This window comes from Lissotriton helveticus, chromosome 3_1 (assembly GCF_964261635.1).
Source record: "Lissotriton helveticus chromosome 3_1, aLisHel1.1, whole genome shotgun sequence".
In the NCBI taxonomy this organism is placed as follows: Eukaryota; Metazoa; Chordata; class Amphibia; order Caudata; family Salamandridae; genus Lissotriton; species Lissotriton helveticus.
The window spans coordinates 1271478697-1271506298 of record NC_136061.1 but is presented as its reverse complement, the minus strand read 5'-3'; positions in this window follow the sequence as shown (position 1 = coordinate 1271506298).

Genomic DNA, 27602 nt, shown 5'->3' with positions numbered 1-27602 from the left:
CCTATCTAGAGGTAAAGTTAGGAGTGGTAGTGCTCTTCTAATCTTCCCAAAACTCCAGATGAACTTAGACATGGAGGAGTCAAGGATCTTAATATAACTACCTCCAGGCAATAGCGGAATTGTTCGAAACAGGTAGAGTATTTTTGGGAAGATATTCATTTTTAAATAGTTAGCCCTTCCAATAATAGACAGATGTAAATTGTCCACTCTTCTAAGGTCTTCTTTTATCTTATTAATGAAGGGGGTGTAGTTGAGATGGTTGATTTCACTCACGTCAGAGGATATGCAGACCCCTAAATATATTGCCTGTTTCACTTTATAAGGGCTTTCATATATCGTATTATTTGTACATAGTACCATTGTTTTGTCTCTGTTAAGAGAATAACCTGAGTAAATACCAAAAGTATGAGTAATTAGTTCAATTTCATTAATTGCCTCAGTTGGGTTTGTTGTTAATACGGCCACGTCATCGGCATAAGCCAAAATGTTTGTCGAGAACAGATCCACCGTAACAGGTTGAATAAGGGGTGAGGAAAGTAATTTTAAAATAAGAGGATTGATATAAAGGGCAAATAATATCGGGGAGCAGGGACACCCCTGCCTTGTGCCTCTTTGTATCTCAATAAACTCCGACTCAGAACCACAGATGTTAAGTTTTGCCTTTGGACCTACTTATAGGGCCTTTACAGCATTAATAAATGTATACCCGAAATTATTCAGTTCTAAGATGTTCCACAAGAATTGCCAAGAGACACGGTCAAATGCCTTCTCGGCATCGAGAAGGATCATCGACATCCTGCCCCCCGTGGCGCCCATGATGTCAAATAGGGTAATGGCGCTACGGGTATGATCTGTGGTGCCCTTTCCCGGAATAAAGCCATGCTGCCACTGATGGAGCGAGATAGAAAACAAAATTTTGTTTAAACTCGCAAAGTCACATTTCCATAACATGAATAAAATTATTAATGATTTGTGATATGTTGTGCTAATACAACCTAGATTAAACTTTACACGTGGGGGGACTAACATGTGTGCTCATAAACGTGCATAAATGTTGCATCTTTTTGTTCGTGCAAAATAATAAAATAATTTATTGTTTTCGTTTTTGTCATTACTAACTGCTGCATATTTAAAATAAGCATGTGCTTGTTTTGCTTATTCTTGTCTGTATGATGTCATTTCTACTATTCTAGGTGCATATGGGTCTCATAGAAAAACGGAGACTGGTAAATATAAACGCTGCTTTATTTGTTTGCAATGGCTAGGTAACATTTTGATTAATCGGGTGGGTTAATTATTTAGTAAACCATGGGGTGGATACAGAATATACTTTATTTCTTACATTAATACTTTTCTTGTGTTTGTTTTATACTAGAAATCATAAGTTGCCTGCTTTTGAGGCCTAACTATTTGAGCCGCACAAAAAGAGCTAATTCATATTTCTGCAGAAAGTCACGAGACGCCCATTCTGAATTAAAACGTTTATTGAAGCTGCATTCACAAAGCAAAAACTGATGAGCTGACATCATTCTGTCGGACATGGCCAAGGTCGAAAGTGAACTTTTTGTCAGTCCTTAACTTGGCATCCGCGGAAGTTGCTCTGAAAAGCTATGGAAGCTGCGAGGATGATCTGTTACAAAGTTGCAATAGCAGGAAGCCTCTGGCTTCACGTGGAAGAGACAATGGTCTTTGTAAGACATGATTTTGTGGAACTTTTTAAGAATCGGGTGACATGTCACTTGTCACTCTCAGCCAATGGGACGTCGAGTATTTCTGAAAACTTTCCTTTGCTAGTTTAGTTAGCGTAGAAAGGTATAAAAAGTCATGCCCTTAGGGTTGGGCTGGCTGCTGCTTTCTGACTTTCCGATGAGGGTGATGTGCTGCTGGACTTTGCGTGGAGCACGTAAGAATCCTCAAAGAACTTTACTTTAATTTCTGTCTATTTAGCTCAGTTAGGGAAATAGGTTTTAGAAATGCTAAACTTTATATAATTTCTTTAAATTTGATTAAATTGCTTAAATTGTATTTTTCCATATTTCTTACTATCATGCTTGCTTTATTGCAAATAAATTTCATTTATAAAACTTACAACTTATATACCATAATTTAGAAAATAAATCATACTTTTGACAAACAAGCTGGTCTTGGTTATTTAGAAGTATAGGTTACCTTTAGCTAGATCACGTCGCCTATGGTGGTCGTTTAAATGGTTGGGTTTTATTCTAATGACAATATTCTTTCTGCAAATGTATAAATATGTTTATAGTTTGTAAATAATGTGTATATAGATTTATTTGACCACCTGATTCAGTAGGCCCAAAAATATATCAGGTTCATAAATGGGTCCATGTATAGTTTAGAATTTTGTTTATAGGTTATGAAATTGGGTAGCGTAGTTTATGATATATTTTCTATAGCCCGCTGGATCAATTATCTGGTAGCAGAAATTGATGGTTGCTAAGGGGTAACCAAGGTAACATGTTGGTTGCTAAGGATTGCGTCATGGTATGCAAATAGGATTAATGTTTTAACACTTGTTAAGTTCGTTTTTCGTGCCTATCTGTAAGCTATACCGGTATAGATTGTGTGGCGAGAAATTAGTCACGCAAGCCATCTGTTCGTTTGTAGTGATATCGCCGAGTATCACAAGAGGTATCGCCGTGTACCATAGTGTTGTCGCCGAGCAGCACAGTTTTAGGGCTAGGTCTGAATCTTGTATAGTGAGGAATTTCTAAGAAATCAAAGCAGCATGAGAATAGGGACAAAGCGCCTTCCATAAAACTCACTGTGATGAGAGTATTAGTTATATCCGAGCTTGAGTGAAGGGTAAAATTTAACGTCGGTGCATGATTATCTATAAACAGGTTAGAGTCCTGTACGGGTACATGTTTCATATCTATAAACAGGTGAGAGCCCTGTACGGATAACGTCGTTATTTTGCTAACGGTGCATGATTTCTATAAACAGGTGAGAGTCCTGTACGGATTTTGTGTGTGTTTGAATTTAGGGAATTTTCCGTGTAAAAGTGCGAGTTTGAGTTGTATTTTATGTTCAAGTGGAACTCTTAGAACTTTCACTTCGCGGTGGGTTCAGAGCAAAGCGAGTTCATAATTATACTTGCTAGAAGGGTGGGGTAAGGTTACTCTACTAACAATTGAATATTATCCTTAGTGTGAATAGCGCCGTCTATTCCGAAGTGTGGATACTTGAATGTATGTAAACTATCCTAATTAGTGAAACGAACAGATGTTGTCTTTATAAGTCATTGTTAAGAATTAATTTACACCGAAAAGTGTTCTTAAAATGGCGCTGTGAAAAGATTTTGTGAAGGAGGGGTAAGCGCCAGGAGTGAGAAGCGAGAAACCGCAGCTGCTGTGTACGTCACAGAGCCGCGCTGGGATTGGGTGACCTACGTCACAAGCTGTATTCTGATTGGCTCCTGAGTCTCTGACGGCCAGTGAGCTGATTGGTAGTTCAGAAAAACTCTAAATTTATTGGTCGAACTGAAAAGTGACTCAGCTCAACCGCCATTGGCTTGTTGGTGTGTTTCGCGCACGGATTGGTTGTTTTGCGGAACATCCCGGAAATATTTTACGAACGATTTTGTGAATTAAATTTAACTTTTGAAAATGAGTTATCATTTTAAACATGTTGAGAAAAAGACAACATTATTTCAGAAATTTAAGAATTTATTTTCACCTGACAAGAAAATCGAAACGCGAGGTGGTAAACTACTTCATAAGTATAAAACACCTGCAGCATACATGGAAGGTGAATATGGATATCATACTGTCTTATGGTTCGACAGTTGGAAACGTTATACTAAAAACGATGGTGTTTTGACTTGGCCTGATGATGGTTCATTTAATGTAAGAGTTTTAAGAAACTTACGAGAGAAAATGAATGCTCTTGTTCCAAAACCGAGACCAACTCAATTTGAAGCTTTAGTTGAGTGGGAAGATGAGATGTATCAGTTACAAAGAGAAGCTAGTGGAATTAAAAGACCTTCTAAAAATCCATCATGGAAAAGAGAAACTCATGAAGATAGATTACGAATGTGGAGACAGGGAAACATGAGTGAAGGATTGTATTTAATTCATGAAATGGTAATGGGTTCTCCTACAGGAAAATCTATGGAAAGTGAATCTGAGGATGCAATTATGGAAGAAATATATACAACTGCTAAAAATAAACAGCCTAATCAGCCTTTGAGACCTTCTAGATCATGGTCTACTCCGGTGGTTTCTACTGAAACTTCACCGAGTGCACCTCCAATTAATGAAGCTCCTAAACTTTATCCAAATAATTGTGAAATCACTGAAACTCCTAGAAGACCAGAATTTGAGAATGCTCGAAATGAAGGTAGACATTTTTCAATGACTCCAAGAGCAAGGGAACCTCCAAAAGATTATGCAAGAGAGACAAGAAATGTTGATGAGGTCGATTATAATGAATACTTAAGGTCTAAAGAAGAATTAATCAAAAGAATGACAAAGGGCATGGAAGCTGTCACAGTTCCAGTAACAATAGGTCCTGTTCAGCCTGTATTTGAACAAAGAAATACAAACAAAACTGGATTAACTATTCCTTTAAATACAGAAATTCAAAAGCCTGCTGAAAAATTTTATTCAGACTTGACAGAATTAAACACTTCTAGATCGAGAATGCCTGATTTAACCTTTATTGAGGATTTATCTCCAAAAACACCAATGGGTGCTATGTCAGATGTAGGAAGTCCTGAAGTCAGGGTAACTACACCAAAGCTTGATGTGGCCAAATTAAAAGCAAATATAGAAGAATTAATAATTGGAACAATTGGCCCAGATAGTTTAAATTACTATCGGGATGATGAACTACTATTCATTTGCAAAAGTATTCAGTGGAAAACGAAAAATAAATATGATCAATTAGAGGATCTAGCTGCAGAACTTGAAATCGATGTGAGTAAACAAAAGAATTTTGCAAAACATTATAGATTAGATTTCTCAGAAAGCGACATTGAGAGTTTGAACTCAATGGGAAGAATAGTTCACATTAAAGATTTGATTGTCTATATCAAAAAGCTAGGAGAACTGAACAAATGGAGAGTTAAATGGACCAAAAGAAAGGAAGATGAAAGATTAGAAAGAATGTCAAAACAATTTCCAATGAGAGAAGTTGCAGGTGGAGGATATGTTCATGTCCCATGGTCGAGACAGGACATTCTGTTATTCACAAATGACTTTCCAAAATTAAGAGAGAAACCTGTTGAGTGGTACAGGCAAGTCGATAGATTTATCAAAGTATCAAAAGTTCTGTGGATTGATTTGGATGGATTTTTTGACATTGTTGTTCCATCTGATCTTTGGACAGAATGTAAAATATCTATTAGTTGGCCAAAAACAGAACCTGAGCGAATTAAAGAAACAGGTGCCCCAAATCCACTTGTAATGGATTTTTATGAGAAAGTAATTGTTTGGATGAAAAACAAAATTCCACCCAAAGAAGTTGATTGGGTTAAAATAGAAAGAACAGAGCAGGAAACAAAAGAATCAGTTCATTCTTTTTATGAAAGACTACTGTTAATCTTTAAACAATACAGTGGTTATGAAAAATTAGATGAGAAAGACATGAGTCATTTTATCTATAGATTTGTTTATGGACTAAAACCTGAAATTGGAGAAATGATCAGAACTAGTATTGTCGGATGGCAAGCACTATCTATTGATGATATTCTGAGAAAGGCAAAATATTGTAGCGATGAATTAGAAGTAAAACAGAAGAAGTTAAAGGAGAAAGCCATGTGGGCACAGGTAAAGGTAGCTGAGCAACAGATTGCCAGCATGGGAAATAAGAACACTAATTTTGTTCAAACTGGAAATACGAACCAGATACAAGGAAAGTTTAAAGGTAATAATTTCCAAAAGAAATTTAGCCCAAAAATAGAAGAGCTGAAACAAAGATTACCTTGTTTTAATTGTGGCGAAATTGGACATTGGAGGGACGAGTGTCCTCATCCTCCTAGAAACTTAAAGAATCCCTTATTGAATCCACAGATGCAGAATGGTGTTAACGTGCAGCAACAGCTACAGATGCAACAGGGGTTAAATGAATTTAATATTCAGCGACAATTACAACAACAGCAACAACAACAGGTGAATAATCGTCAGGACCAGTTGCCACAACCACCTTTTCCGAATTGTGGGGGAGTTCAAAAATATAATCCAAAAGTGGGATTTCAGGGATGTGAACAGGTAATAAAACCACAAAAACAGCAAAAGCAGCAAAGGGTTCAAATACAAAATGCTTCACAACAATTTTTATTAACAGAAAGCCAAGACAGTGATTCTGATGATTATTGCTGACGGTGCCCGAGAGAGGAGGAAGAGTGTGTTGTTGGAGCCACTCTTGAGGTTGACCAGTCTGGTCCTTATGTAAACGGGAAAGTTAATGATGTAGACATCACTTTTCTAGTGGACACTGGTGCTACTCGTTCTACTGTTAGATCAGTGGAAATTGAAAACCTACCTCTCTCTGGGGATACCATCCAAGTTGTCGGAGTAAGTAATCAGCAAATTAAAACAGACTTAACTGATCCAGTACCAGTTGAAATTGGAAATTACAGAGACAAACACAGATTTGTGGTTTGTAATAGTAGTCCAGTAAATCTATTAGGTAGGGACATCCTATGTAAAATGAATTGCAGAATATATTGTTCTCCTGAAGGAGTTGAATTACAAACAATGGAGGAAGATGGTTTGTACAGAATGACAATGATGATGATGGAAGCAGAAGAAACAAAATTGTTTCCTGCATTTGAAGAAAAAGATTTACCTGAAGAGCTAAAAGAAACAGTGAAATCTGAAATATGGGATTTTACTGGGAATGAGATGGGTCTGATGAAAAACGTAGATCCTGTTAAAATTGCATTGAAGCAGGGAATAGAATTTCCAAACACTCCACAATATAAAATGAAAACTGAGACAATTGAAGGTATTACACCTGTAATTGAAAAATTAATCAAGCAAGGTGTATTGAAAGAAATGAAGAGTAGCTCTTGTAATTCACCAATTATGGGAGTTAAAAAGGCTAACGGAACATTTAGGATCGTACAAGATCTGAGAAAGGTTAATCAAATTGTTATTCCATGTTGTCCTGTGGTTCCAAATCCAGCAGTAATTCTATTTCAGATTCCATATGATGCTGAATGGTACACAGTCATTGACCTTTGCAATGCATTCTTTACTGTTCCTCTACACCCAGACAGTTATGAAATCTTTGCTTTCAGATTCCAAGGTAAGACCCTTGGATGGACAAGAATCCCTCAGGGCTATACAGAAAGTCCTTCAATCTTTAACGAACTGTTAAAAAGATCATTAGAAGATTTAGACTTACCAGGTAGGTCTACGTTGGTGCAGTATATTGATGATTTGTTAATTGCTGCAAAGACAAGAGAAAATTGTGTAACAGACACAATAATTCTGTTAAATCGCCTTGCAGAAGAAGGACATAAAGTGTCCCCAGCAAAACTACAGTTTTGCAAACAGGAAGTAAAATATCTTGGTCACAGAATTGCAAAAGGAAAAAGACAAGTAACAATAGAGAGAATAAAAATGATTCAAGCAATGTTACCACCAAGAACACAAAGACAGGTCAGAATGTTCCTGGGAATGGTAGGTTACTGTCGACAATGGATAAGTGGATTTTCGGTAATTGCGAAACCACTACAAAGACTGACCAAATCAGATATAAAGGATCCAATTATTCTCAATGATGTTGAAATGGAATCTTTTGAGAACTTGAAAAAGAGCTTATGCCAAGCTCCTGCTTTGGGTATGCCAAATTATGAGAAAGATTTTGAACTATATTGCAGTGAGAGAGAAGGATGTGCATTATCTGTGTTAATTCAGAGACATGGAAACCTAAAGAAACCTATTGCATACTTCTCTGCAGTTCTTGATCCAATTGCAAAAGCATTACCAGGTTGTTTAAAAGCAGTTGCAGCTACAAGTATCAGTCTTGAACAAAGTGAAGGAATCATTATGGGGTTTCCTGTAAAAGTTTTTGTGCCTCATTCAGTTGAAATATTACTGACAAGAGGTAAGACTCAACATTTAACAAGTAGCAGATTGACAAAGTATGAGAAAATCATACTGGGAGCAGATAATGTTTCGATTTCAAGATGTTTGAATCTGAATCCTTCTACATTACTGCCTGATTCTGAAATTGTTGATGACATCGAGACAGAACATGAATGTTTAGATGTCATGGAATTCTGCACAAAACCAAGAAAAGACATCAAAGACAGACCTTTACCTGAATCGGATTTTGTCTACTTTGTAGATGGCTCATGCTTAAGATCCGAAGGTGGTGTCTTGAAAGCTTCATACTCAGTTTGTACAGTCGAAGATGTTGAAGAAGCATCATGTCTTGAAGGAGTTCGTTCAGCACAAGTGGCTGAATTGATTGCTTTAATTCGTGCATGTGAAATATCAAAAGATATAAGAGTTACCATCATTACTGATAGTCAGTATGGGTACGGAGTTGTGCATGATTATGGACAACTCTGGTCACAGAGAGGATACATGACATCAACAGGGTCACCAATTAAAAATGCGGTATTCATTAGAAGATTAATTGAAGCAATACAATTGCCAAAAGAAATTGCCATAGTCAAGTGTGCAGCACACACTAGAGGGACTGATTATATTTCCAAAGGAAATGCCTTCGCAGATGAAACAGCAAAGTACTGCGCAAGGAAAAATTATTCTTACAATCGGAATAGAAGTACAGAAACTGATTCAAATTCATTAATGCTAACAACTATTGTAGAAACATGGAATGAGATTAGAGATTTACAAAACGAAGCAGATGATGAAGAAAAAGACCAGTGGTTAAGATCGGATTGTAGACAACGTGATGAAGATGGAGTGTGGGTTTACAAAGATGGGAGAGTAGTTTTACCAAATTGCATGATTTCTGACATGGCCAGATTATATCATGGTCCTGCACATTTAGGAAGAGATTCTATGGTCAGACTGTTTAAAGAAACATGGTTCAATACCAAATTTAGAACCATTGCAGAATCTTTTTGTCAAAGGTGTTTATCATGCCAACAAATGAATCCAAACAGAAAATCAGTGGTGGGGACAGGAATAATTGGTCGAGAGGGTGGTCCCTTCACCAGGTTACAAATAGATTTCATTGAAATGCCCTTACACAACTGTTTGAAATATGTACTTGTAATTGTATGCTTGTTCTCAAGGTGGGTAGAGGCTTTTCCTACAAGACATTGTGATTCAATTACAGTAGCAAAACTAATGCTCAGAGAAATCATCCCAAGGTACGGTTTTCCAGTCACTATTGAGAGTGATGGAGGAAGTCATTTTGATAACAAACTGTTGAAATTAATTTGCGAAGCTATGAGTATTGAGCAGAAAATACACTGTGCATACAGACCAGAGGCATCAGGTGTAGTTGAACAAATAAATGGAACTATCAAAAACAGAATTGGGAAAATGTGTCTAGAGACAGGAGTGAAGTGGACTGATGCTCTTCCACTTGTTTTGATGTCAATAAGAAGTACACCAGATAAAAAGACAGGTTTGAGTCCTCATGAAATTTTGATGGGAAGAGTTATGAGGCAAGCTTTTGTACCTGTAGGTAAACTGTTGAGCATAAATGACAGTGCAATTTTGGATTACTGTAAAAGGTTATCTGATATGGTAACTTCTGTATCTAATCAGGTGGGAACTGAAGCACAATCAAATGACAAAGTTTTGACACATGATCTGAGACCTGGAGACTGGGTCAGAACGAAAGTACATCGGAGGAGGAATTGTCTATCTCCTAGATGGCAGAAACCTAGGCAGGTAATCTTGATCACTACTAATGCTGTAAAGTGCAGAGGATTGAAGCGTTGGATTCATCCAAGTCATACTATTCCAATACCAACTCCTGAGAATTCTGATGTTGAAAGTGATACCACAGATGACTCTGATTCTGAAGCAGAAGACAGAACAGAAGGTGAAGTAATTCCAGATTCTGAAGATCGACAAGAAAGTCGACATCTGGAAACTGTGCCGGTGAATGGAAATCTGGCAAGAAAAGACTTAGAAATAATTGAAATAGATTCTGAAGGTGAAGAGAATCTGTTAAAAGGAAAGATAACTGAGGATTCGGTTGTCTATATTGAAGACAAAGAAGCTGAACCAAAAGAAGTTTCAGACCAGGAGAGTATCGAAAGGCAGAGGACAAGCTCTGAAGTAAGGAACAAAAATCCGAAATCTGGGAAGCTAAAGGTAATTGAGGAAGAGGAGGAGAACGAATTACCGAGTACCAGTGATGGAAGACAAAGTGAAGTTCCTGAAGGAGTGAAATTGCCATATAGAGAAGTTCCTGAGTCAATTGAAATTTCAGACTACGAAACTGAGGAAAGTGACGTGGAAGGTGGAAGTGAAAACAGAAAGAAAAGGACTTGGAAATCAGAATCGAATAATTCTGAACCAAAGAAAAAGTACGTGAGAAAAGCAGACTACTGGCCTGGTGGAAGATTGAGAGTCAGATTGATTAAAAAGCCAATAGAACAAGTTGAAGAAATCAGTAGTCAAAAGAGTCCTGGAAAAGAGGTTGGAGTTGGAAGGAAAATAGAAGTGATATCAAGAAAAGGGAAGAGAATAATTAGACCAAACCAAAAATACAAGTCTCCTGAGTGGACTTACTTAGTAATTCCACCTGTTATAGACATATATGATAGTAGTGAAGAAGAAAACGAAATCCAAGAAATTAGTGACAATGATTGAAGTACAAATTTATTAAATTGGCATAAGGCTGAAGAAATCCTGTTAGTTGACACAAGGTCGAAGAAAAACTGTCTAGTAGAAGAAAAACTTATGTATGACATAAGGTCGAAGAAATCTTGTTTAGGGTTATAAAAAGAAAAATATTTTAAAAGGGGGGTGTATATAAATTTTAAAATTTATTTTTATTTTTAATTTTATTTTTGAGGCTAAAACTAACCTAAAAATGCCTTACATTAAGGAGAGCACTTCAAAATGCTCTGTTTTTAAAAGATGCTGTAAGATGACTCTGGTGTGTCTGCTCATTTTAGTTCTGCTCTGGTTGATACTAGCTGTGATTATACCTTTAGAAATGAATAGAGAATTACACAAAGTTAACTTAACAAGCAAAGCTCTAGTTAGCCAAACTAAACATAGTGCATCTGCTAAAGTAATTGATCATCAACCTAACATTCATCAAGATAAATCAATAGGTGATTTTTCAAGCAATACATTCACAAAGCTTTTGAGTGAATATGTAAAGGTAATGGATGCAAAGGATTGTTATGTGTGCGTTAAGTTACCCGCTTCTGTTTCTGAGGGAGTAACATATAATATGCTTCCTCTCACCTATGCTGTTACATGTAGTGTATTAACTAGTTTATTTTATCAAACTGGTCGTTTAGAATATTACTATTCAAATTATGATGAGATTTTTGCTAATATCAAGATTGATAATGCTTTAAATAAGCATAAGAAAGCTAAACAATTGAGAGAATATTTCCTTGTTACTAATGAACTCACTTATGAGTATGCTTACAAGAATAATCTAACATGTAAATTAAGTGCTGAAGGTAAGAAATTTCTGAATATGGTTGAGGAGAGAAGAGCAATTTATAAGAGAAATGAATTAGTCAAGCAGACTAAGTCATCATTCTGGCAAAAAGAGGATGAGAAACTAAATGGTAAAATGCTTGAAAATATTGCAATTCACATAGACAAACCTGTTAGTGGAAAGCTTTGCATTAGAAGAGATAACACACTTTTTGATAATTATTTTGTAGGTGCAAGCAACTGTGAAGATACTTATCAGATTATGGGAGGTTGGGGATTTAAAGGTGGAAAAGATCCTATCTTTCCTGGAATTTATTTTGTTTGTGGTGACAAAGCCTACTACAACCTTCCAGACCATTGGTATGGAACTTGTTATGTGGGAATTGTTTTTCCTAAAGTGTTTCATGTTGACAGAGATTCAGAAGGATTATTTAAAATCCATAATTATGTAAATAGAGCTAAAAGAGAAACTTTTACTGAAGTTCTGGGAGATATTTTTCAAGCTGTAATACCTTTTGTTGGTATAACCCTAAATGCAGGGAGAATCAGAAAATTGTCCACTATAGTTGATAGATTATCAACTGACACTGCTGATGGATTTCAATTAGTGAATGTTGAAGTTATTGCAATTAGATCCATGGTAATTCAAGACCGTCTTGCTTTAGACATACTCCTAGCAAAAGAGGGAGGAGTCTGTGGCATTTTACATGTCCAACATTGCTGTACATATATACCGGATGAAAGTAAAAATATTGAAATGTATATTAAGAATATTACACAAATGCATTCTGAAATAATTCCTTTAGAAGAAGAAGATTTTACTGGGAAACTTTCAAATAGGTTTCAAGCAATTAAAAACTGGTTTCATAATATCGGAAGTTCAATTCTTGGCAAGATTCTGGCACCTTTGATTATAATTATATTCATTTTTATTTTGACTAAAGTAGGTTGTTTGTTGCATAAAAGAAAGAAGCATTTGAGAGAAAAGAAGAGAATTTATAAACTCAGAAAAGAAGAGGAAAGGGAGATTGAGTTGCAGGAGTTACATAGAGAGCGTCATGTTAATTGTAAAGATTATGCTGAAACAGACTTTTAGGTTTACTAATACAATGAATTTGAATCGATTTCTTATAAATTAAATTTACCAAATTTTTGAGTGCTGGTGTGGTGATTTGTTAATCACCAGATGAGGGAGTTGATGGAGCGAGATAGAAAACAAAATTTTGTTTAAACTCGCAAAGTCACATTTCCATAACATGAATAAAATTATTAATGATTTGTGATATGTTGTGCTAATACAACCTAGATTAAACTTTACACGTGGGGGGACTAACATGTGTGCTCATAAACGTGCATAAATGTTGCATCTTTTTGTTCGTGCAAAATAATAAAATAATTTATTGTTTTCGTTTTTGTCATTACTAACTGCTGCATATTTAAAATAAGCATGTGCTTGTTTTGCTTATTCTTGTCTGTATGATGTCATTTCTACTATTCTAGGTGCATATGGGTCTCATAGAAAAACGGAGACTGGTAAATATAAACGCTGCTTTATTTGTTTGCAATGGCTAGGTAACATTTTGATTAATCGGGTGGGTTAATTATTTAGTAAACCATGGGGTGGATACAGAATATACTTTATTTCTTACATTAATACTTTTCTTGTGTTTGTTTTATACTAGAAATCATAAGTTGCCTGCTTTTGAGGCCTAACTATTTGAGCCGCACAAAAAGAGCTAATTCATATTTCTGCAGAAAGTCACGAGACGCCCATTCTGAATTAAAACGTTTATTGAAGCTGCATTCACAAAGCAAAAACTGATGAGCTGACATCATTCTGTCGGACATGGCCAAGGTCGAAAGTGAACTTTTTGTCAGTCCTTAACTTGGCATCCGCGGAAGTTGCTCTGAAAAGCTATGGAAGCTGCGAGGATGATCTGTTACAAAGTTGCAATAGCAGGAAGCCTCTGGCTTCACGTGGAAGAGACAATGGTCTTTGTAAGACATGATTTTGTGGAACTTTTTAAGAATCGGGTGACATGTCACTTGTCACTCTCAGCCAATGGGACGTCGAGTATTTCTGAAAACTTTCCTTTGCTAGTTTAGTTAGCGTAGAAAGGTATAAAAAGTCATGCCCTTAGGGTTGGGCTGGCTGCTGCTTTCTGACTTTCCGATGAGGGTGATGTGCTGCTGGACTTTGCGTGGAGCACGTAAGAATCCTCAAAGAACTTTACTTTAATTTCTGTCTATTTAGCTCAGTTAGGGAAATAGGTTTTAGAAATGCTAAACTTTATATAATTTCTTTAAATTTGATTAAATTGCTTAAATTGTATTTTTCCATATTTCTTACTATCATGCTTGCTTTATTGCAAATAAATTTCATTTATAAAACTTACAACTTATATACCATAATTTAGAAAATAAATCATACTTTTGACAAACAAGCTGGTCTTGGTTATTTAGAAGTATAGGTTACCTTTAGCTAGATCACGTCGCCTATGGTGGTCGTTTAAATGGTTGGGTTTTATTCTAATGACAATATTCTTTCTGCAAATGTATAAATATGTTTATAGTTTGTAAATAATGTGTATATAGATTTATTTGACCACCTGATTCAGTAGGCCCAAAAATATATCAGGTTCATAAATGGGTCCATGTATAGTTTAGAATTTTGTTTATAGGTTATGAAATTGGGTAGCGTAGTTTATGATATATTTTCTATAGCCCGCTGGATCACCACGGGGAGACAAGACATTCGACGACCCGACTTAACCGATTGGCTAAGACCTTGGCATATAGTTTTGAGTCGGAGTTTATAAGAGATATGGGCCTATATGAAGAGGGAAAATGGGGGGGGGGGGTTTTAGCAAAGATCGCTATATTAGTACATTTCCAAGACTCCGGCGGCATTGCGTTATATTGGACCCCTAAAAAAAGATCCAATAAGATGGGGAGTATTTGTTTGCCCAGTATTTTGCAAAGGTCCAAGGGAATTTTATCAGGACCTGCTGCTTTGCCATTTGCGAGCTCAGCTAATGCAAGCTCAAGCTCTGTGATTGAAATTCCCTTTCCAGTTCTGCTTTGATTGATTCATCAATCAATGGGTTGGGACCTATCTCTGATAACCAGTTATTAAGAAAGGTTTTTAGGTCTCTGCTAGAGTATAGATCGTCATTTTGGTACAGCTTTTGATAGTACTTCCGGAAAGCCCCTACTATATCCTGTGTGGATGTGTATTGTTGACCCTCGTACTCAATCATCTTTATATTATTATAGGATTGTTTTTGACGTGTACGTAGGGCTAGTCGCCTACCAACATTTTCCCCAGATTCATATAAACTTCTTTTGTTTGATTCATAAGTTTCTGCGGCTTTCCTAATTAATGAACTGTTGATTTCGGTCTTCAATACTGATATTTTATGAAGAGTGTCGATAGCTAGATCTCCTTGATGGATCTGGGTGGCGTGATAAGCCTCAAGATTAGATAGCTCACGCTTAAGCCCCAGATTGTTGTTATCATCTATCTTTTTGCTTTTGGCAACAAATGATATAGTTTCACCCTTAGTGCTGCTTTAAAGCAGTCCCAGACAATCAATCTGGGTGCACTATATTGATTACAATCAAAAAAATCCTGGGCCCAAGATGTTTTATGGGTTATATAATCCAGGTTGACAAGTAACTTTCTGTCAAAAGACCATTGTGATTTAGGTCTATTAAAACTGGGTAGATCAAAAATAAGAGTGCATTATGATCCGATATTGTTTTTGGGGATTTGATTATATCTATTATTTCCAGGTCCATCAAGGAGGTCATAATGTAATCGATTCGAACGTATTTATTATGTGGGTATGAAAAAAAAGTAAAACCGGAATCATGATGTTTCTTCAAACCCCAAACATCCCGCACATTGTGGCTATCCATTAATTGGCGAAAGGCCCTATACACCTTAGGCTTACGTCCATTATAATTCTGAGGGAGTTGGTTATGTAAAAAGGTCCCTAGTGAGATATTAAAATCTCCACAGAAAATAAGGGGAGAGGGCCAGGAAGCTAATTCTAAGTCTCTAGATCTCTAAACGTTGAAGGATCATCTACATTTGATCCATAAATTACACAAATCGTGGGACCCAATTCTAACTGTACTATAGCCCATCTTCCATGTTTGTCAGCCAACTTACGTCTAGGATTGCCAAGTATAGGTTTTGCCAAAATTGCAACCCCCCTAGTTTTAGATGTTTGGGAAGTTGCTACGATCACCTTATAACCTGGGATCTTTAGCAGTTCTTTATCGGATTCTGCAATGTGTGTCTCCTGTAAACAAAGTATATCGATAGAATCTTGTTGTAATAGTTTATATAATTGTGCCCTTTTGTTTCTGTCATTAAGACCTGCTATATTCCAGTTACAGAGTTTTAATCTCCCCATTTAAGGTGATATATACTGGGTTTGGTCGGCACAGTAAGATATGTATATACATACATTGAACCAAAGGTTCTTAATCTGGTTTATCTTTTCTAATATCATTTGATCCTGTATACAAGAGAAAAAAATTGCTTGACATTGTTTTATTTGACTGAGGTTGCTTATTTTTTTGATTTTTTTCCCCCCGCCCCAACCCAGCAGCCCCTCCCCCCACTCACCAACTTCCGAGGCATTTAGACTCTGATAGAGTCTATAGTGATGGTGAGATGTTCCCTGACCAGTACCATTAATAGTAAAACATGTGTTTAACAAAAACCAATAGAGTTGAGAAAGTGCAAGAGAAGTGCCTAAATCGTGTCTCAAAAAAAAGAAAGATAGAAAGATAAAGAGAAATACGAGACTAATATGTCAATTAGGAGAGTAGGGTGCTTAATTTAACATCTGTAGTCCTGTGACCTGACTCACAAAAAATATATTTGCGTGTACAGCTAACATAAACCAGGTGTCTAACTGCTACATTATAAAGGTCTCTATCGAGATTAGTCTCAGAGCTTATGTCATACTGTCTAGGAATTCTTTTGCTTTTATCTCCGAGGTGAAAAATTTAACCTGGCCTTTATAAATGACCTTCAATTTAGCAGGGTTGTTAAGATACACCTGAGCGTTTTTATCCAGGAAAGGTTTAATCATCTGGCGGAGACGCCACCTTCTCTCCACAGTAGTGTGGCAAAAATCAGGCCTAACAAAGTAAGTGATATTATTTCTGGTGCGCCGAGCTTCAGGTTTTGCTTTGTCGGCGATGGCCTGGCGGAGAAGAAAATTTCCAAAATAAACCAATACTGCGCGGGGATACTTCCCCCGTGATGAGGATGCCTTCAGGGTGAATGGAACTCTGTGGACTCGTTGCACTTCCATGTCCCAGTTCCAGGAGGCAAGCTCCGGGAAAGTATCCTTAAATAATTGGATGATGAAAGAACGTATATCCTCACCCTCGCTTTTTTCAGGAATTCCAAGGACGCGGAGATTGTTGCGTCGGAGACGGTTCTCCATGTCCTCCATGTCCTCCAGCTTCCATCTAACATCCTTTAATTCCTCCTCATGAGATTCAACTCGTTCCTGAGTGACTGTGGCTTCTGCTTCATTGATTACTATGCGATCTTCCATCTCTGTCATCCTTGCATTGGACGCTGCAACAGATTTTGTAAGTTTACGCACAACACCCTGTACTTTGTGTAGCGCCAATTGTGCCCTTCGGCCATCCCTCGAGGTTTGCTCTCGGTGGGAAGCGATTGCCTGTAGGACTGTGTCCATTACTGTAGTCAGTGTAGCGTTTTGCTGATCTACAGGGATAATTGGCTCGGGCTGAGATATAGAGGCATGCTCCTGAGAATTAGGAGCTGGTACTGTTGTTGGAGAGTAGTCCCAGAGTAGTCCTGATGCGCCATGGTGGGTCCTTTTCTTCCTCCGTACAGTCCTCTTACCTCCCCTAGACTCGTTTCGAGCTGGGTCGTGATCACTCTCTGTTGCACTAGTATCAGAGCCAGTGCCAGTGCCTGTATGGACCTCTGATTCCAAGTCTGATTCTTGTGACCATCTGAGATCGTCGACACCTTCAGATATTGAATAAAAGTCCGAGGGATCTCTATCTGTGTCCAATGAGTCAGATACAGTGTGATCCTTACATTTCTTACGTGGCTTTGATACCTTCCCCTTAGGTTCAATATTTTCTGCATTTTGCAACTGCGCCTGTGATTTGGTTAAATTTCCAGTGTTAACCTCAGTTTCAATTTCGGGTTCGTGTTCAGGCTCAGGCTCGGGCCCATTAACCAAAGTCAAAGTATTTAACAAAGATGATGATGCATTAGAATCTTCAGGAGCCGGGTTTTGAGCAGATATAAGGCTAGAAATAGGAACCGCAGGAGTAGTTATAGGGGCAGAGGTACCACAGGGTGATGCGTGCAAGTCAGTATCTTCACAGGTCACATGGGGCTGCTTATCCGTAATCTGCGGCTGATTAGGGAGGTTTGCCACTAAGGTACTCAATTGCTTATCTGCCAACACAGTATCAGGCTTCCTTGGCCTTTCCCCCTCCCGACTAGGCTCGAGAGTGCAACCTCCTGACATTTCCCCTGTCTCACCTATAGTCTCCAGCCCAGGAGAGGAGGGACCAGCCATCGCTGTTTGAACGTCCGCCAGAGCTGTAATCCTTGAGAGGTGAGGGGAGATTGAAGCAGGCACTTTCCTGAGGAGATCGACCACCGAGGGGCCAGGTCCAGGGGTAGATGGTAATAGCTTAGATGATTTCTTCACCGGTGCCGAGTCTTGCATAATCTCAGAGCCGGAACCGGAGACGAGGGTCCCATCCGAGCCCAGCGCTCCAGCTCGTTTCAGCGCCAGCTCACGATCGCGAAGAGTAATTTTGAAGAGCAAACTAAGTTATATTAACTGCTGCAATCTTCATAGCCAATTACCTTCCCTAAAATTTTGGTTGTAAGAACACTAGGTAAGAATTTAGTAAGTTAGAAGGCAAACGTTTTTTGAAAGTCAATTGAGTATCATTACAGAGCTTCCAACCTTTTTCACATTTTAAATAAGCTGTGTAATGTCCTGATGTTGTTGCAGGACCATCATTGTAAATAATTCCTGCAGTTGTAAAGGTTCTTCCTGAAATTGATAATTGAGAAGCCACAAATTTTTTAATTAATGTTGTCAATTTAGTCCCATCAGGTCTACATCGTTGGAACATTAAAATAACATACTGTCCATATCTTATTAAAAATAAAGTTGATAGCATTTCAGATTTACATTGACTACAAACCATGTTTTGATTTGCTGCTCTGACTAGATTATTAAAATACACTGATTTGCAGTCTGGTAAAGTCAAATATATAAATCGTTCAGTGTGTACTGTAGTACTACTTGAAAAGGAGCAATTGTCACAGTCATGTTGCCATTTATAAGAAAGGCCAAAAAGATTTTCTACATCTACTCCTTCATCTTGTAAAACAACAAGCATATACATTAGAAATTCCTGACAATCTTGCTGAATATTCTGTGAAAATTGATTTAGACCAGAACATATGTCTAAAACCTTTCGAATTTCAGAAACACTTGGTATTTTTGTTCTATCACTACTACATTTCTCAAACATAGAATTTAATAAACAACAAAGTGTTTGATCACGATTTTCAGCAATCTGTTCTTTTACAGTTTGGAGAAAGAAAACAACATTAACCACTACATTAGCATAGCAGTTGACACCAGAACTATTTTCAAACTGAAATCCAACAACATCTTTAACTGAATCCTTTTCCTTTCTGTTTACAATTACTGTTTCATCTACTTTTTATCTTTTTGCTACAACTTCACTACAATTTTTCTCATTTCTTCTTTTTCGGCCTACCACACGCTTTTCAAACAGAGGATATTGAGGTAAATTTGGAGCATACTCTCTTCTTAACCTGTTATATTCTTTTACACAATTTAGATCTGCATTAATCTTTGTCTCATCAAAATCAATCAAGTACAATCCAGGTAAAGTTCTGACTCGAGATAAAGCAACATATGCCATGCCCTCCTTGAACACAGAATTTCCAAGATTTATCAAAGCAGTATCAACACCTAAACCTTGAGATTTATGAATAGTTACTGCATATGCTAAAGAAACAGGAAACTGTTTTCTGCGGACATATAAATCTTTCACTAGCAAAAAGCGAGCAGAACAACGACTGATTTGTTGTACTTCTTCAATATCATCAAATTTAATTTTTATAATTTCAATTCCATCTCTATTTCTGTAATTCACAAAATCCACAACATGACCCATTGCTCCATTTACTAAACCTCTTTCCACATGTAAATTACGTCGTAGAATTATACGACAATTTAAAGATGCATACAGAGTCGTTTCCATACCAGCAGTTTTAGATATTGTCTTCTCTAAAGAATTCAATTTTGTTTTCAACTTTTCCGACAAAATAATAGTGGCTCCTTCATGTTCTATTTTATCAAAAGCTTCCAGTTTTACAATCTCTTGATTTTCTAACTTTAACATTTTGGTGTTGAAGATTGAACATTCTTGCAGAGTTGGCATCAAGCATATGACAGATTTGTTTTCAGGAATTTTCTTAAAAATATTCTCTGGGAAAATATTTTCCTTTGGAAACAAATTTGAAATTAATCGTGCATGTAAGGCTTTTTTGCCATGCTCAGTTACTTTTCCAATTCTTACATCTTGTAGAATATTTTTATAATTTTCATCCTGTGCCTGTCACATATTTTGAAGTAGTTCTGCATATTTGAAATTTAGCCATATGTTAACATTTCCAATGCTTCCTAAGCACTTCCTGGTATCTTCATGAGTAAGCATTTTAAACACTGGCTGTCCTTTCACTGGAGTTAGTTGCAGTAAATCTCCAAAAACAATGATGTGTTTGCCTCCAAATAACACATCATAGTCTGTTTTAAGAGTTTCTTGCATTCTTAAATGCACAAAAGCAAGCATTACATTTGATACCATGCTTACTTCATCAATGATAAGAAGTTTCATTTTCTTTAGTACTCTTGAAACTTCACAACAAGCTTCTCCAGATAGATTGTGGTATTGTAATTTGTTATCATGCTCCACTGGCAGCATCAATAAGTGGTGTAAAGTAATTCCTTTAATGTTGTGTGCTGCCAACCCAGTTGGAGCAGTAACAACACAAGAGAGCGATGACTCTGTTTTTTTCTGCAAATATGTTGCAATCACTTTAATCAGGAAACTTTTCCCAGTTTCTGCTTCTCCACTGACATATAGTCGGATAGGCACAAATGATGTACATGAGCACTCTTTTTTCTCATGTAATAAACCATGCTCAATTTATTGTGTGACTTGGTCATATATTTGTCCCTGTTCAATGTTTAGTTCTTTTTCCAAATCTTCTAAGTCAACTCCATCCTACTGAGCTTGTTCCATGGCTCTTTCAACTTCATCCATGGCAGTGGCAGCTTCATTTTGTATAATTGATCCTCCTAGTGGATCCTGACTCAATGAAGCAGAACTCTGACTGTCTTGAGAACTGTCTCTAGCAATCTCTGCTGCAATTGTAGCTTCTTGCTGTATTTCCTCGTTCAACATTTGCAGATAACTTGAAAAAACAGGACATTCTATGGTATCTTTGGTTGCATTGAACAAATCTTCATAAGTAAGAAAATCTCCAAGTAGTACCTCTTCTCTATGCCAAGGTTTAAAGAGTTGTAAAAGTGCTAAGTAATAAAATTCTCTTTTGTCTGGAGAATCACAACTCATTTTTCGACGATTAATCAAATGACCTTTTCTTTGTTTTACTAAACAGCCTTCACATCCAATTACAGCATATACACCTTTATTGATGTCTTCTGTGATGTTCGTTTTAAAAGTATAGGTTTGCAGAACTTCATAGAGACAAGCGTTCTCAAGGTGAGTACTTCTATTTGGATAGTATGTATCCAACATGTTTGTCTTCAAAATATCTGTACTGTCTGGTTCTTTCTCCGCCAAATACTCAATTTCTTGTACAGATTTCAAAACTTGGTTTCGTGTTGCAGCAAGACCTAGACTCACCCAAATGATGTTTCTAGATTTGGCATATAGACTTGCTGATGACAACCGATCAGAACATTCATACGCTCCAATTTCTCGATGCGACAACATCTTTAAACTGTAACTGTATAATTTCTTGCTTAGACTCTTTTCATGTGAAATTTCCTCCCACATTTCCTTCAGTTCCGTTTTTCTGATTTTGTGATGTAAGACGTCACATATCGAGCCACTGCAATAGAGTTGTCAGCCACATATTGAATGTCCATGTTAGCATTCCACATGGACAAAATGACTGGGTTGTAGTCATTTATGTATTTGGATTCTTCATTTCTTCTTAGGTTGTATGTGTTTTTGGGTGATTTCCTTGTCACAGTATGTCGCAGAGAAGACATAAAATTGTTGACTCTTCCTTTCGATGTTACTGGACGTGGAAATGCAAAATGACATTTCGTGTAGAACTTGTCCTTGGATTTGTATTTTCGACGACAGTATTTCCCACAACGATGGGTTTGAAAGCGTAAAACTTGCTGTCTTAAATTGTTTTTGTCTGTACTTTTCGGAACAGTACATGTAGAATACTGCTCAATGAAACTCATCACTTTGTCATCTGAATCTGTTCCAAATTTTGGTGCATCTTTAATCCATAGTAGCATATGTATATGAGGAGCACCTCTTGCTTGATACTCCTTTCTCCAAAAGAAATCCAACACCTCTCCAAGCGGAGGATTTTTTTTCTTTGTAATAAAAGACATCATAGCTTCAAACCTATTATTGAAATACCTGCATACATTAACTGGATCCAAAGAGCACAGTTCTCCAGGTGTCTTGTATTCAATATTTTCAATGTTTTTATTTACCTCTCGTAGAAATTCAAGTAAGTCTTCCCAAGCATACTCAGCACAGCTAAGAGTGAGGAACCATGTAGGAGTTCCTAAGTTTCTTAGCATGCATTTCAATTCCCCATGACGACGTTACTAATACTCGTTAGTACCATGCTGACATGCCATGAGATTAATTAGCTGAGATTCCAAAACACTGTCTTGCAGTTTGACTTTATCCATAAAATCCCTTGCCGAAACATTATGTAGATATGCTCCACTTTTCAGTATATGGTTTACTGCATAGGAAAGTCCAAACAAGTCACTCTCAAACAGTAGATGGAACAAATATGGAATGCATTGACGAAACCTTGGATCTTCTGCATATAATCTTGAAGTCCGGTATTCAGGTGCAGGAATTTGAACAGGTCGGTCGTCATATCGTCCACCTTCACCTGTTGGAAAAAACTGTGGAAAACAACGAGCTTCCAAACTTTCTTCCCATACACTAATGGGACTTCCTTCGGCTTTTTTCATCTGAAACAAGTGAATAGCATTCCCCATTACTTCTTTGGAATGCAATGGTTGAACACTATAATGTTCATAGATTTCTTCACTTCTAGAGACATCAACTTTTTCTATTTGCCCAGCAGAGACATCAGTGTCCTCTTCTACAGTTGTTTCTTCTTCTCCCAGATACACATTTCTATAGTACTGATTATTTTTTACCAAATACAACGTTGCCTTCTTGACTTTCCTAACATCCACTAATTCTTGCCAGATTTTCTTACTTTTTGTCGGAACACCATTAACTAGAATAACCAGAGGTTCCTCTTCTACTTTTTCGACACCAATTGTATCAATATTTTTCTTAAAATCTAGAGGCAAATAAACAACTCTTCCCTTTAATCCTCTCTGTAAATCTGAAGGAGGCAATTTCCCAGTCTTAGGCTCCAAGCTAACAATAGCCTGAAAAGGATGCACACATTGAATCAGAATAGACTCATAGGTATTTAAATCCATCAATTTAGAAGGAATGTCTACCAACTCCATATTATTATGAACAGCTCTAGCAGGCATTTTATTTTCATTTAATTTATTATAGCAATATGTACAAATACATTGATCAGAGCCCAAATCAAAACAATTTTCAACCAACAAATAAGTAGCAAAATCCTTCCACTCATTATTATTTATCGTTTCGCTTTTTACATATAAATCAACTAATCTAGTCTGATGCTTATAATGAATTTGTCGACAAAAAACACAAGAAAAATTAGGCCTTTCACTTGATTTGACTTTAAACTTTATAATTTCATTTTCAAAATTTTCTGTACTTAAAATCTCTTCATTCTCTTCTACATTACCTTCTATTAGTGTATCAAATTCTGTACTGACCTCTTTTCCACTAAAGTAACAAGACTCAATTTCATCACAAATGTTTTTGACATCTAATTCAGTTCCATGCAAAAGAGCACTGTTTAACTGTTTTAGTTTAAGTGCTGGACTTTTTGCATAGTACAACCTTCTCACTAATTTCCTCACTGTATTATGATGCACTGCTAACATCCTAAAATGATGAAAAACACTCTGACATACTTTTCTTGAATGACAAGCCAATGAATGCCCTTGCAAACCCGTTTTTTCTCTCAGTCTACAAGGATCTAAGTCTTGTAAATTTTTTATTTTTTGTTTCACACTTTTCTTAGTATATGTCCGTAAGAAATTGCAAAACAAATAAATTGATTCCTGTCGAACACTACAAATTTTACTACAATTCCATGTATACACTGAAGCCTTAGGACAGCTCCCTAAAACATCATTTGCTAACACCTCTTCTGTATTTCGAGACACTTCTTTTTTTTTTTTTTGTATCTTCTTTTTCAGCCGGACAACCAACCTTCACCTCATATGCTCGACCACTGGTGTCAACTGCATGCACCAAATCATTATCTTGAAAGTAACTTTCTTCATTAAAATATGGCTCAGAACTTGAACTATGCTTCCATTCTCCAGAAAAAACAACACAGAAATTAATTACTCTCCTCCACTTCCATTTTGATTTGAACACATTGATTATCTTATCAAGTGTACGAATTCTATTCATTACTAAACTAAACAATCTTTTTTTCACTTTAAATGCTTCATCCACAATCTTAACTATGTTTTGTTTTTTCTTGTAAAAAGCAGTCTTTTTTTATACGTTTTGATATTTTTTAATAAATTTAAAACAATTCTGTTGTAAAACATTCGTCTACGAATGTCAGAAAATTGTTTACTTCTTATATTTCTTTGCAAGATATTGTCTCCTTGTACATGTCTAACATTTTTAGAAGGATATCCTGTCTTTTTTAAAATTACAGGTGTTTCATTTTTCTTAGGTAAACAACTTTTTTTGCTTGATATTTCAAAAGGTTCCTCAGAAAATTTTTACTTTGCTTACCAGGAGCATGTTTCTTTTTCTCTGAAGATTTTATTTTGGTTGCTTCTTGATTTTCTTTTTCCTTAGACCTTAATTTCCGTTTATAATTTTTATCTTCTCTGTTTTTAGAAGGCATCTTTGTGTTTGTTTGTATAGATGATTATAATCTGCGGAAAACAAAAAAAAACATATTATACACCACTACAAACATATTACATAGCAATTACAATAAGTAAACAATATAAACAGTAGTATACAACAAAAAGCTCATTTACATTACATGTGCTTTGCTTTGTGTCAAAAACGAGTTACTAATTAATATTACATCTTGTTTATAAATAGGTGGCCTGTTTTTGGCCTGTAGATACAGAGAAATAATTAGTGCAGAGACACACATAGTGCTTGTACAGACAGAGATTGTAGATTACATGTAATATCGTACACATGTGCCTCAGATCACACCAAATCTATTGCATTTTCAATGCTAGTTTACCTTGCTTTCATGAAGAAAGCAGTCAGATGTGTCACACATTTGCCATAAATTTAGAATGTTAGCACTCTAGTTGCTCATTATTTCAAGGTTCACTCACAGTGTAATCTTAGACAGATTAATTGCATTTTAGATATAATGTACCATGTCTGTCACTGCCAACAGTATATGTGACACTGAGGGCAAGATCTTTTACATTTTCAATACTTATTTACTTTAATTCCATCAAGAAAGCATTCAGATGTGTCACACGTTTGCAATAAATTCTGAATGTTTGACATTAATGCTGGACCAGAGATGGTGTAAAGGTTTCATTGACATATTTACAAACCGCTTGCACAATGTTAGTTATAATTTACTAATTAATGTTATATTTTCTTTATATATAGATGGCATGTTTTTGACCTGTAGATACAGAGAAATAATTTGTGCAGAGACACACATACTGCTTCCACAGACAGAGATGGTAGATTACATGTAATATCATGGACATGTGCCTAAAATCACACCAAAACTATTGCATTTTCAATGCTTGTTTACTTAGGTTCCATCAAGAAGGCATTCAGATGTGTAACACATTTGCAAAACAATCTGAATGTTTTACATTAATGCTGGTCCAGAAATAGTGTAAAGGTGTCATTGGCATACTTACAAACCGCTTCCACAATGTTAAATATAATTTACTAATTAATGTTATGTCTTGTTTATAGATAGGTGGCCTGTTTTTCGCCTGAAAATAATTTGAAATAATATGAACAGAGACATATATACTGCTTGCAGACAAAGAAATGGTAGATTACATGTAATATGGTACACATGTGCCTAAGATCACACCAAATCTATTGTATTTTCAATACTTGTTTACTTTGAATCCATCAAGAAGGCATTCAGATGTGTCACACATTTGCCATATATTCTGAATGTTAGCACTCTAGTTGCTCATTATATCAAGCTTCACTCACAGTGTGATTTTAAACAGATTAATAAGATTTTAATTATAATGTACCATGTCTATCCCTGCCGACAGTATATGTGACTCTGCCTAACAACACAATAATGGGTGAATCAACCTTTAGTCACAGTGTGATCTTAGGCACATAATCATAATGTTAGATATAATGTACCATGTCTGTCTCTGCCAACAGTATGTGTGACTCTGCTTAAGATCACAGTGATGGGTGAATCAAGCTTCAGTCACAGTGTGACCTTAGGCACATGATCAGAATATTAGATAAAATGTACCGTGTCTGTCTCTACTGGCCAAAAACAGGCCACCTATCTATAAGCATAAATATATACACCAGACTTTTTACCAAAAAACATTTTCCATACTAAATCGTTTTTAACAAAAAGCACAACCCATTTAAATGACCACTCCAAAGCAAAGCAGAAACCTAATTAATTTCCAAAATTCATTTTCAATATACACCATACAAAAACACAATATGCTTCTAGACTCTCACAATGTTAACATCTCTCACAGCATTGGTGGGGAGATGCATAAACACACAACTATGTCAAAGATTGCGTACGCAGCTTGTAAATATGTCTCTCTTTTTTTGTATATTCTATCTCAATTTATGCCATTTAAAAAAATATTTTCCAGCAATGCATCCTTTCACATGGGGCAAGCCTTAACTGAAAAGGCCTGCGTCAGTCTAACACCTACTGTGAGGCAGGTGGAAAATAAAGACACAACAGCGTCCTAAAAGTGACGCAGTGAAATCTCATAGATTTCACTGCATCATTTGTACAACCCTTCTTTGCGTCAATACGCCCCCTTTGCATACATGACACCTGACGCACACATAATGTGGCACAGGGCTTTACAAAGTGACGCATCTACCTAGATGCGTCACTTTGTAAATATAACTCAACAAGGTGCAATTTTTACACCACTGCTGTGTCACAAAAAGTGACGCACCAGCGGCGTAAAAGTGACGCATGGTCTCATAAATGAGGCCCTCAAGCGCACCACAGGGAAAAACTGCGTAAAAAATTGTAGTAAAAAAAATAATTTCCAGCAATGCATCCTTTCACATGGGGCAAGCTCATGACCTTACCTTATGTAATGTGAGAGATGTTAACATTGTGAGAGTCTACCTCATAAATACACAGCTGTGTCAAAGATTGTGCACACAGCTTGTAAGTATGCACTCAGACAAGAATATGAAATGCTGTGAGAGATCTTATCACTGTGAGAGTCTACCTTATAAACACACAGCTATGTCAAAGATTGCTTTGTCTGCCTGTATATTTACAAGCTGCGTTCACAATCTTTGACATAGCTGTGTGTT